Source organism: Vicugna pacos, chromosome 1, assembly GCF_048564905.1.
Source record: "Vicugna pacos chromosome 1, VicPac4, whole genome shotgun sequence".
NCBI classification, from domain to species: domain Eukaryota; kingdom Metazoa; phylum Chordata; class Mammalia; order Artiodactyla; family Camelidae; genus Vicugna; species Vicugna pacos.
This window is the reverse complement of record NC_132987.1, coordinates 11,163,302-11,172,512: the sequence shown is the minus strand read 5'-3', so window position 1 is coordinate 11,172,512 and position 9,211 is coordinate 11,163,302. Positions and strand designations below refer to the sequence as shown.

At 43.6% G+C, this 9,211-nt stretch overlaps 1 long non-coding RNA gene across 1 annotated transcript; it reads left to right on the top strand.

The window, feature by feature from the left end:
- Window positions 1-2,381: 2,381 nt before the first annotated feature.
- Window positions 2,382-3,488, top strand: LOC140700688 (uncharacterized). The gene is made up of 2 exons (XR_012079339.1): window positions 2,382-2,538; window positions 3,175-3,488. It is a non-coding gene; the product is annotated as an uncharacterized lncRNA (long non-coding RNA).
- The last annotated feature ends 5,723 nt before the right edge of the window (window positions 3,489-9,211 follow it).

Below are 9,211 nucleotides of genomic sequence, written 5' to 3'. Positions count from 1 at the left end.
AGTGTGTCTCAGTTCATCTATACCATTAATATATTATTTTTTGATTAATAATGCAATGATATTAGAGAAAGAGAGAGATAGACAGAGAAAAAGCAGAGACTAAGGTAAAAAAAAAAAAAAAGAGCCGGTGGATAGGAAAAAATAATTACCAGGAAGTTGAAAAATGTGCTTGGAGTTTGAGAGCTTAAGTTTAAACAACACAACCCTTCTACACACTGAAAATCAGCTGGTCCTGCTCTGTCCATGCAAATTTCCCTAATCTCCCCACTTCAATTTATTGTTCACTAATTAGATAGAAGTACTGTTGGGAAGAGAGAAATCGCCACCCAGTAATTACTTCATTGTAAAACGTAGTGCTCATCCAAACACTGACACATACTGTAAAAACCACAGCACAATAAATAGAACGCTGTTTTCCAGCAATAACCCAGCAGTGAATTCTGCTAGTGTATTTCTTCGTGAAACATGTTTATGTGATAGTCTTCCAATTTTATGGCGGAAGTTTATCACCATAAGGTGCATTTCATGACAGTCGAATAACTACATTCAGTTAGGCTTGTCACCATGTGCCTTCCGTATCAAGACACATGCTGATTGTATCAAATACTGTTGACTGTCTTAGCGCCACAAATAGAAAAGATGATTACACTGCTCTGTGTAGATATGATGCAATATTATTCACATTGCAAGAAATTGAAGGTCAAGGTTGTCTAACAACATTAGAAAGATTGGGTATTGAAAGCTTCTTAATGCAGTGATGATTCACTAATGGGCCAATGACAGGTTTACCTTAGTGTGTGGATGATTCTTTATGTAAACAGGGTGGATGGCGGTATATGGGCGTCAAATCGCTGCATGTTGTTGGGTGGGGATGTGGGTTACTAATTCATCTTTTTTTCCAAATAAATCAAAGCAATGCTTTAAGCGCCTCCTTTAGAAATGCATTTATTTATCTCAAAGAATTGTACTAGAGGACAAGAAATCGAAAATTTTGCTTCTGTCTTGAACAGGAGCATTCTGTGATGACATTGGCAAATGAGTTTGCCCTACACCTTGGCGTTCACCTGCATTTCTGGTGTTAGCATAGGTACCACTGGCTTTTACTCTCATCTGGTGTGTGCTGCCAAGCGTATCTTCACCAGGCTATACAATCAGATCAGTGTCTCTAAAACAGCAAGGATTATTAACAAATTAATCAAAATTTGAGATTTAATGACCCACCATTGTCAAATAGCTGTTATGGTCTGATCCCAGCTCTGCAACTGATACAAAGTATATGACCCTAGAAATTTAACTTCTCAAAATATCATTTTGAGATTTGATATGCAGTAAACTGTGGTCTTGTTTGGCTTTTATAGTTCTTTTATAATCATGTTGTGTGGCTAAAAAAAAAAAAGAAAAAGAAAAGAAAGATATTTACTAGGATGATTTTTACAATAGCCTATTTTCTTTACTCTCCCTTTACATTCACGTACTCATTAACTAACATAAAACATCATAACATTGTGATTTCAGTAATTTACCAGATCAATGCTCCATTAATTTAGGAAACTAAACAGCTATCCAGATTGAATTCTACCACAGGTTAAATACTCTTGGAATGTCTGTTGCTATAACAGGTACATCATGGGGACTTTATGGGTTTCCAAAGGATAAAAGTTTGGAGAAACAGAATCACAGATAGAGAGAACAAATTAGTGGTTACCAGTGAGCAGAGGGATGGGGGAGGGGCAAAATAGAGGTAGGGGATTAAGAGGTACAGACTACTATGTATAAAATAAATAAGATAAAAGGATATACCATACAACATAGAGAATACAGCCAATATTTTATAATAACTTTAAATGGAGTATAACTAAAAATATTGAATCAATATGTCATACACTTGAAACTAATGTAATATTGTCAATCAACTATACTTCAAAAAAAATATGTTAGTTTGGTGTAATTACCAACACACATGTGTTTACCATTAAATGTTTACCATTCTAGTACTTGAAACGGTATTTGCAATTCTCTAACCCACTGTCTTTTCTAGCATGAGCTACAAAGTACCCTGAGAAGATCTTGCTGGCAACAGTCGAAGGGGCAAAGTGAGAGGCACCTCGGTCTGAAATTAGACCAGGAAAGATGCTGGCTGAAGGCCCAGCCGAATGATATGGAAGATAATATTAGTCGCAAGATGAGTCGCAAGGTGTAGGAAATTCGGTATTGTCTATTAGATGGAAATCGGAAAGAGTGTCTTCAAAGAGCTCAGAGAGAAATAACAAACTGTCCCAACAAGTGGGAGGTCCTGGGGAACCTGAGGGATGGAATTGCAGTCCCAGGCGCCTGACTGGTTGCCATGGCTACACACTCTGTGGGTGTTCCAGGCCCTGGGCAAAGGGACGAAGAAAGCACAGGCAGAGATAAATGTATGTGTGACGATGGCCCCATGGGTGGAACTGGACAGTGATGTGTGTTACCACAGGGGACTGGAAACCACTTCTGTTCCACAGAAGTGAACACAGAAGAAAGAGTAAGGTTAGGCTTTAGCAGGTAAGAACTACATAGACTGAGCCCAAGGAATGGGTCACAGTTCAAAATCAGGGCTCTGTCAGGGAATATTCTCTTTTCCCCCGTGTCTGATCGGGGTGCTCCTGGGGTGGCCTGTTTGGCTGGATGGAATCTGTCAGCTGAACATGTGTAATGAATCAGGCAACTTATTTCAGTTGTTTTAGCATCTTAACTATTTCAGCCATTTAGTAGTTTAATACATCGTTGCCCATGTAACCACGATGCAGTTGAGTGTGGGCTCCTAGGGGCTGCTGCCCGTTGACACAGGCCTGACAATTTGACCCTCAGTGTTTTTATGAAAACCAAGAATCCATCATGTCTCAGACTGTGTCAGAAGCTCAGAGAGAACTGTTTCTGCCCTGCTCAGTGGCCCCAGTGAATTCAAGGGGGAAGTTGCTGCCCAAAGGGAGGAGCCATCAGGAAAATCAGAGAATATACCTTCCCTTCTTTACTAGATCAGAATTTGTTCTGTCCTTTATCATTGAAGCTTGTAATCAGCGGCAGCTGGATAACAGGCCTAAAATACAAACTTGTGGGAAGAAATCTACTGTGCCCAGCTAGAGTTCCTCTGCTTCCTGTGCCCTGGTCCTTCCCTAAAGTCAATGCAATACGTTTCAGAGCTGGAGCCGAGAACACTGTGACAGCACACTCCGGCCGGCCAGCTGGAGGAGGAATACCCAGAGCAGAGGGGAGTGGCCCTGGCTGTCTCAGCCTCTGCCACCTCCGATAGCTGACTCCCCTCCCTACACGTGAGAGAGTTCAGCCAAGATCATTAAAGCCACAAGCCACTAGCACCTGCGGTGGGACCAGAGGAACCATCCAAATGACCTGCAGATTTTCCGTCACTGCATATGGTTTGAGCCACCGACTTTTTGTCATTTGTTACTCACTATTACTGCAGCAATAAATAACTAATACACTGTCTAATGCCACCATTGTATTGTCAACCAGTGTTTTTATATAACTCTTGAATTGATTCTTGGTACTTTATATAATAGGAGTGGCAATACCTTGTATTTATTGAAGGCTTTCCATGTGCCAGACGCAGTACTTTTTATTCATTCATTCATTCAGTAAACATATGTCTAACACTGCTGCATACATGTGAGGGATGTCGTCATGAAAAAAAGAGGGAGGCCCAGCCATTCCAAATTTAGTCTAGTTGGGAAAAGCCCCACTCTGACTGGGAAAAATGTGCATCTTACATATGTGTAAAAACTATGATAAGGGCTATGAAGAAAAATTGTAGGGAGTTAGTAGAGCTTAGAAAGGGGATTTATCTAACCTGGATGGCAGGAAAGGAAGAATTCCTGAAAAAGCAACCTTTGAGGGGGCAGGGGGAAGAGTGTTGCAGGCAGATAAATCATGCATGCAGTGGGGAGGGTATAACTCAGTGGTTAGAGTGAGTGCTTAGCATGCATGATGTCCTGGGTTCAATCCCCAATTCCTCAATGAAAAAATAAATAAATAAAACTATCACCGCCCCCCCAAAAAAGAATTTTACAAAATCGTGCATGCAAAGGCCCTGAGGTGAGAGGGACCAGGGTTCATTCAGACCCCAGCACAATGGGTCTACATGGAGAGGTGTGGGCAGGAGGTGGCGGAAGCCTGGGTGAGGCATCTTGGTGTTTATTCTGATACAATAGCATCCTCGAAGGGACTCCTCATTCAACACTCCTTGCCCTAGCAAGGAGGTAACTGTGCTATGTCCATTTTTCAGATAAGGAAACTGAGGCTTAGGACAGCTAAGGAACTTGGCCAAATTCGTCATCGATGAGTCACACTCAGAGCCAGCACTCAGCTGTTCATCTCCTTTCTGGCTGCTTTTGCTACCATCTCGAGGGCAAGCTGTATGTCAACTCGGTTGCTTCTACCCGCGCTGGTCCTTAACAGAGGCCAGATAAGGCAGATCAGGCCAATCAGACAAAACTCCCAGGCACAGGCCTGAGAGTTGGGCAGGCATGGGTTCAAAGGATGACCTTGTCCCCGGATACCTGTGAGCAAACCATTGAAGGTTCCTAAACCTCTGTGATTTCATTTTTTCAAGTTTAAAAAGGGGTAATGATGTCTCTTTTCAGGCAGGGGCATGGGGACATGTAGCTAAAGGACTTAGGCAAGAGTGGATATTCCATAAATGCTGGCTCATATGATTACCAGACATTCGGTAATGAATGTGGTTCTAAGGTTTACTCATTACCATTATCCTCCAAAAGCAATCAGCTTTATGACAGTCATAAGTCCAAAAATGACACTGACATTGAACTTCACTGAGTATTAAATGGCTCAATTAGGAAGAAGCCTTGCTAATTTCCCAATCCACATCCAAGTCTGGAAAAGGCCTCAGGTCTGGTGCCTCTGGTCTTAACAGTTTGCACATGTGTCCCAATCTGTCCGACTCTTCAACTTCCTCTGATGGGGACAGTGGCCGGCGGGCCTCTTCAAAGCTCTCCTCCCAGGAGAAGCTTCAGTCTCAACATGACTCCAGGAAAATGCAAGCCTCTGGCCTTCTTCTCTCGGCTTCTCCATTTCTCTACACATCTTCCTTCCTAACCCTGTCTCCTTGGCGCGGGTTGAAAAGCCTAAGTTTACCTGCCTTGTGATGACATTGAGAAAAGCAGATAGTAGGAGAGAGAAAAATCACCCAGGGAGTGTTTACTAACTGATACGTAGATTGAAAAACCCACATCAAGTGGCTGAAATCAATGTAACAGCCTCCGTCCAGCACCTAATGGAGGGCTCGGTCCACAGAGGGCTCCCTGAGCATTTGAGCGCAGAGTGAATGCTACCTTTGGGTGTCTACGTCATATAACCAGAGAGGGCAGCCTCTGAATTCAGACAGATGCTGCCCTTCTGCTTATGAGCTGTGTGACCTTGGGCCAGTTACTAAACCCCTCTGAGCCTGGTTTCTCTGTAAAATGGGCTTTTGTGGGGCACAGGAAATCATACATGAAACATTCTTAGGAGAGGGTCTGGCACTCCACAGGGGCTCTACACGCACTGCAGGCGCTGTGACTGTGAATATTCTCCAGCCCCCCAGCAGTGTATTTATTTACTCAGGTAGGGGAATACAGCATAAAAAGTTATTGATTAATATTGAGAAGGGCTTCCTTCCCTCACCCCCCTGACGCCCTTTCCCAGCATTGCTTCATGGTTCCTCTTCTTCATCCATTACTGGCCCTTGAGGGCCCATAAATCCCTTCCTATGTCTCCCGAGAGTGGATCAAGAAAGAAAGAAAAACAGAACTTCAGCTCTCTATAATAAAATTCATAGTATGCCAAAAATATTAGAGAGGAACTATGAAATTGCTATTTTTGTAGGTCAATATTTGACTGTTTCAGAGCTAATAAAATCATCCAAAGAAGCCCCGTGGCTAACCAGACCAGGGCAGTCAGGGTAAGTCAGTAAATGTTTATTTTTTAATTACTTGTTTGTTTGAATATTCCTCTTTCATAAATTCCTTTTGTATTAGCCACGAACTCTACAGCCTGGATTTCCCTGACACCCACTTCTTTCCACAAGACCAGCCTCCAACCAGGTCGTCTAGCTTTCATGTTTCCCCTCTGTCATCACAGTCCCTTCTGAGAATCAGAGCCCGGGGGGGATTGAGCGCTCAGCAAGCAAGACCCTTCCTCCAAACACAAACCATCCCTGGTGGATGCCACCCACTCTGTGTCCCTGGAAGTCCACACCCACAGTCTTGCCTGGCTTGGATGATTCCTTCCGGGGATCCACAAGCCAATCAGATTCCTTCTCCATCAAGCCTGGTGTGTCGAGTAATTCTCAAAGCCTCAACCTGGACTCCAGGGACCGACTCCACCATTTTTCATCACGGGGACCCTCAGTCAGTGAAAAGTCCCAGGAAGCCTCAGGTCCACACCTGGAAAGCTGGAATGGCGAGTGACGTCTGTGGCACTCCAAATTCACAGAGCTGGCCTGAGGCTCAGATCCCATCTGACGTGCAAAACATTTTGAAAAACTGTCAGCTGCCCTTTAAGTTTATTATTACTCATATCTGGACAAGTAAATAAGATACTAGGAGAACCTGTCCCTTCACTCAAATTAGCTTTGAAACCTAGTTTATTTGGAGCAGGCCAATTTAAAAGTCCTGAACGTGTGAAGCCCGTGAGCCCTGGGACAGAACTAGAAGGCAAGGGAGCATACTTTTTTTTTTATTGAAGTATAGTCGATTTACAATGTTGTGTTAATTTCTGGTGTACAGCATAGTTAATCAGCTATACATATATATCTTTCTTTTCTTATTCTTTTTCATTATAGGCTATTAGAAGATATTTAATATAGTTCCCTGCACTATACAGTAGGAACTTGTTGCTTATATGTTTATGTATAGTAGTATCTGTAAATCCCAAACTCCCAATTTACCCCCTACCAACCCCTCCTCCCCCTGGCAACTGTAAGTTTGTTATCTATGTCTGTCTGTGAGTCTGTTTCTGGTTTGTTAGTAAGTTCATTTGTGTCATTTTTAAAGATTCCACATGAAAGTGCTATCATATGACATTTGTCTTTGTCTGACTTACTTCACTTAGTATGATCATCTCCAGGTTCATCCATGTTGCTGCAAATGGTATAATTTTATTCTTTTTTATGGCTGAGTAGTATTCCATTGTATATATAGACCACAACTTCTCTATCCAGTCATCTGTCAATGGACATTTAGGTTGTTTCTATGTCTTAGCTATTGTAAATAGTGCATTATGAACATTGGGGTGCGTGTATACTTTCAAATTAGCGTTCTCTCTGGATATATGCCTGGGAGTGGGATTGCTGTATCATATGAAAAGTCTGTTTTTAGTTTTTTAAGGATCTCCATGCTGTTTTCCATAATGGCTGCACCAAACTATATTTCTACCAACACTGTAGGAGGGCTCCTTATTCTCCACAGCCTCTCCAGCATTTACTGTTTGGAATTGACTACTTTTAAATTAGAGCAATATTTCTATTTCTGCAATGAGTCATTCCCTCCAAGTCAGGAAGACTAGCATTGATTTATTTTCTTAGTGAATTCAACCAAGCAGCTTAAAATGTAATCTGATAATGTAGTTATGTTGATCAGGGAATTCCTGGGTTAAAAACACACACACACACACACACACACACACACACAAACACTCAGAGAGTCTATATCTCTATGATATTCACTGATTTACTCACTCATTCACTTATTGAACAAACACTTATTAGGTATCTGCCGTGAGACAGGCATGTGCTGTAGATGCTAAGGATATAGCTGTAAATAAACAGTCAAAACATGAGCCCTGCATTAATTCAAACCATAAATGATTGGGAGGACAATGACTTAAGTGTGAGATGAACTTCGAGCTAACCCTGTCAGTCTCAAATGCTCTGTGAGGAACCACCGAGTTTTGCATCTTTCTGCACTTCTCCAAATAGGATGAATGTGGGATAAAGGACACAGGAGACAGGTCAGAAGCCTTGTGTTCCACGCCTACCCTTGATATGAGTTCATGGTGGGGCTGATTGGTCCCCTCCCTTCTCTGAGCCTCGGTTTCCTCATCCTTGAAATGAAAGGGTTTTCCAGCTCAAACGCATAAGAGTTTGATTCCGTGGCTGTGTAATTCAGCAGCTAGTGATCTGTGGGGCAGAATCAGATGACTGTATATTCTTTGTTGTTCTTGCTCTGCTTTTTATTTGAATTTGTTGGCACGTGTAAACATTGAGGGACTTCACTAGACAATCTGGATGTCCAACATCCCTTGATGGAGAACAAGATGTGGACACCCAGGGACACATCTCATGGCAACAATGGGTCCAGCTGCAGCTGTCACCCTCTTCGGATGTCACCCAGGATCTCGGGTTTGCGCCATTTCCCCACTGCTTTCTGCTGCCTCCCGAGACAATTGCTGAGGGTCTGTCTTCCTTACTCCCAGCACTCTTCACTCACTTGTTACCTGTCAGGCCCAGGTGTCGGTGCTTCGAGCTCCCCAGGAGGTTCTATTGTGCAGCTGTAAGCATGGCTACTGCTTCCCGTTAATCAAAGTGGTATCATAATGTTGCCGTCATTGGCTCCGGGAGAAGTCTCTACCTTCAGGATGACTCAGAGTTCTAGACTTACGGTGGAGGACTGAGTGTGTGACCTGCACAGGACACAGGGGCCCTGTGCTTGGGTTTATCGCTCCGTTGTTACCATCTTGAAATCCTTAATAATTTTGAGCAAGGGGGCCTGCATTTTCATTCTGTTCTGAGCCCCACAAATCTTGGAGCCGTTCTGCTAGCTGCTGCCTGGGGCTGGATTTCCCCCGCAGAGGCCTTACCTCTTGGCCTCCTAGGTGGCATGTGGCACTGGCTTTTCTTAGAATTCTGAAGAAGGAATGCTGGCCCTGGAGGGTGAGCTATCTCCTCCCTCTTCCCTGTGGTCCTGCGTGGCCCATAAAATAAAAACATCCATTCCCTGGGAAGAACTCTCCCACCGACTCACTCATTCCTGCCCAGAGAGGAACAGTGGCTCAGCTGGCCGGTGATATTAGAGAAGCGTCCTCAGGGCACCTGACAGGCCCCATGCAGACCTTCACACGCGCGGCATCTGGACCCCCTTAGTGCCGCGGGCTCTCCGCTCTTCCTGCTCCAGACCAGACGGGGGCGCTGGTGGCCGACGCCAATTCTGCCGCAAGAGCTGTG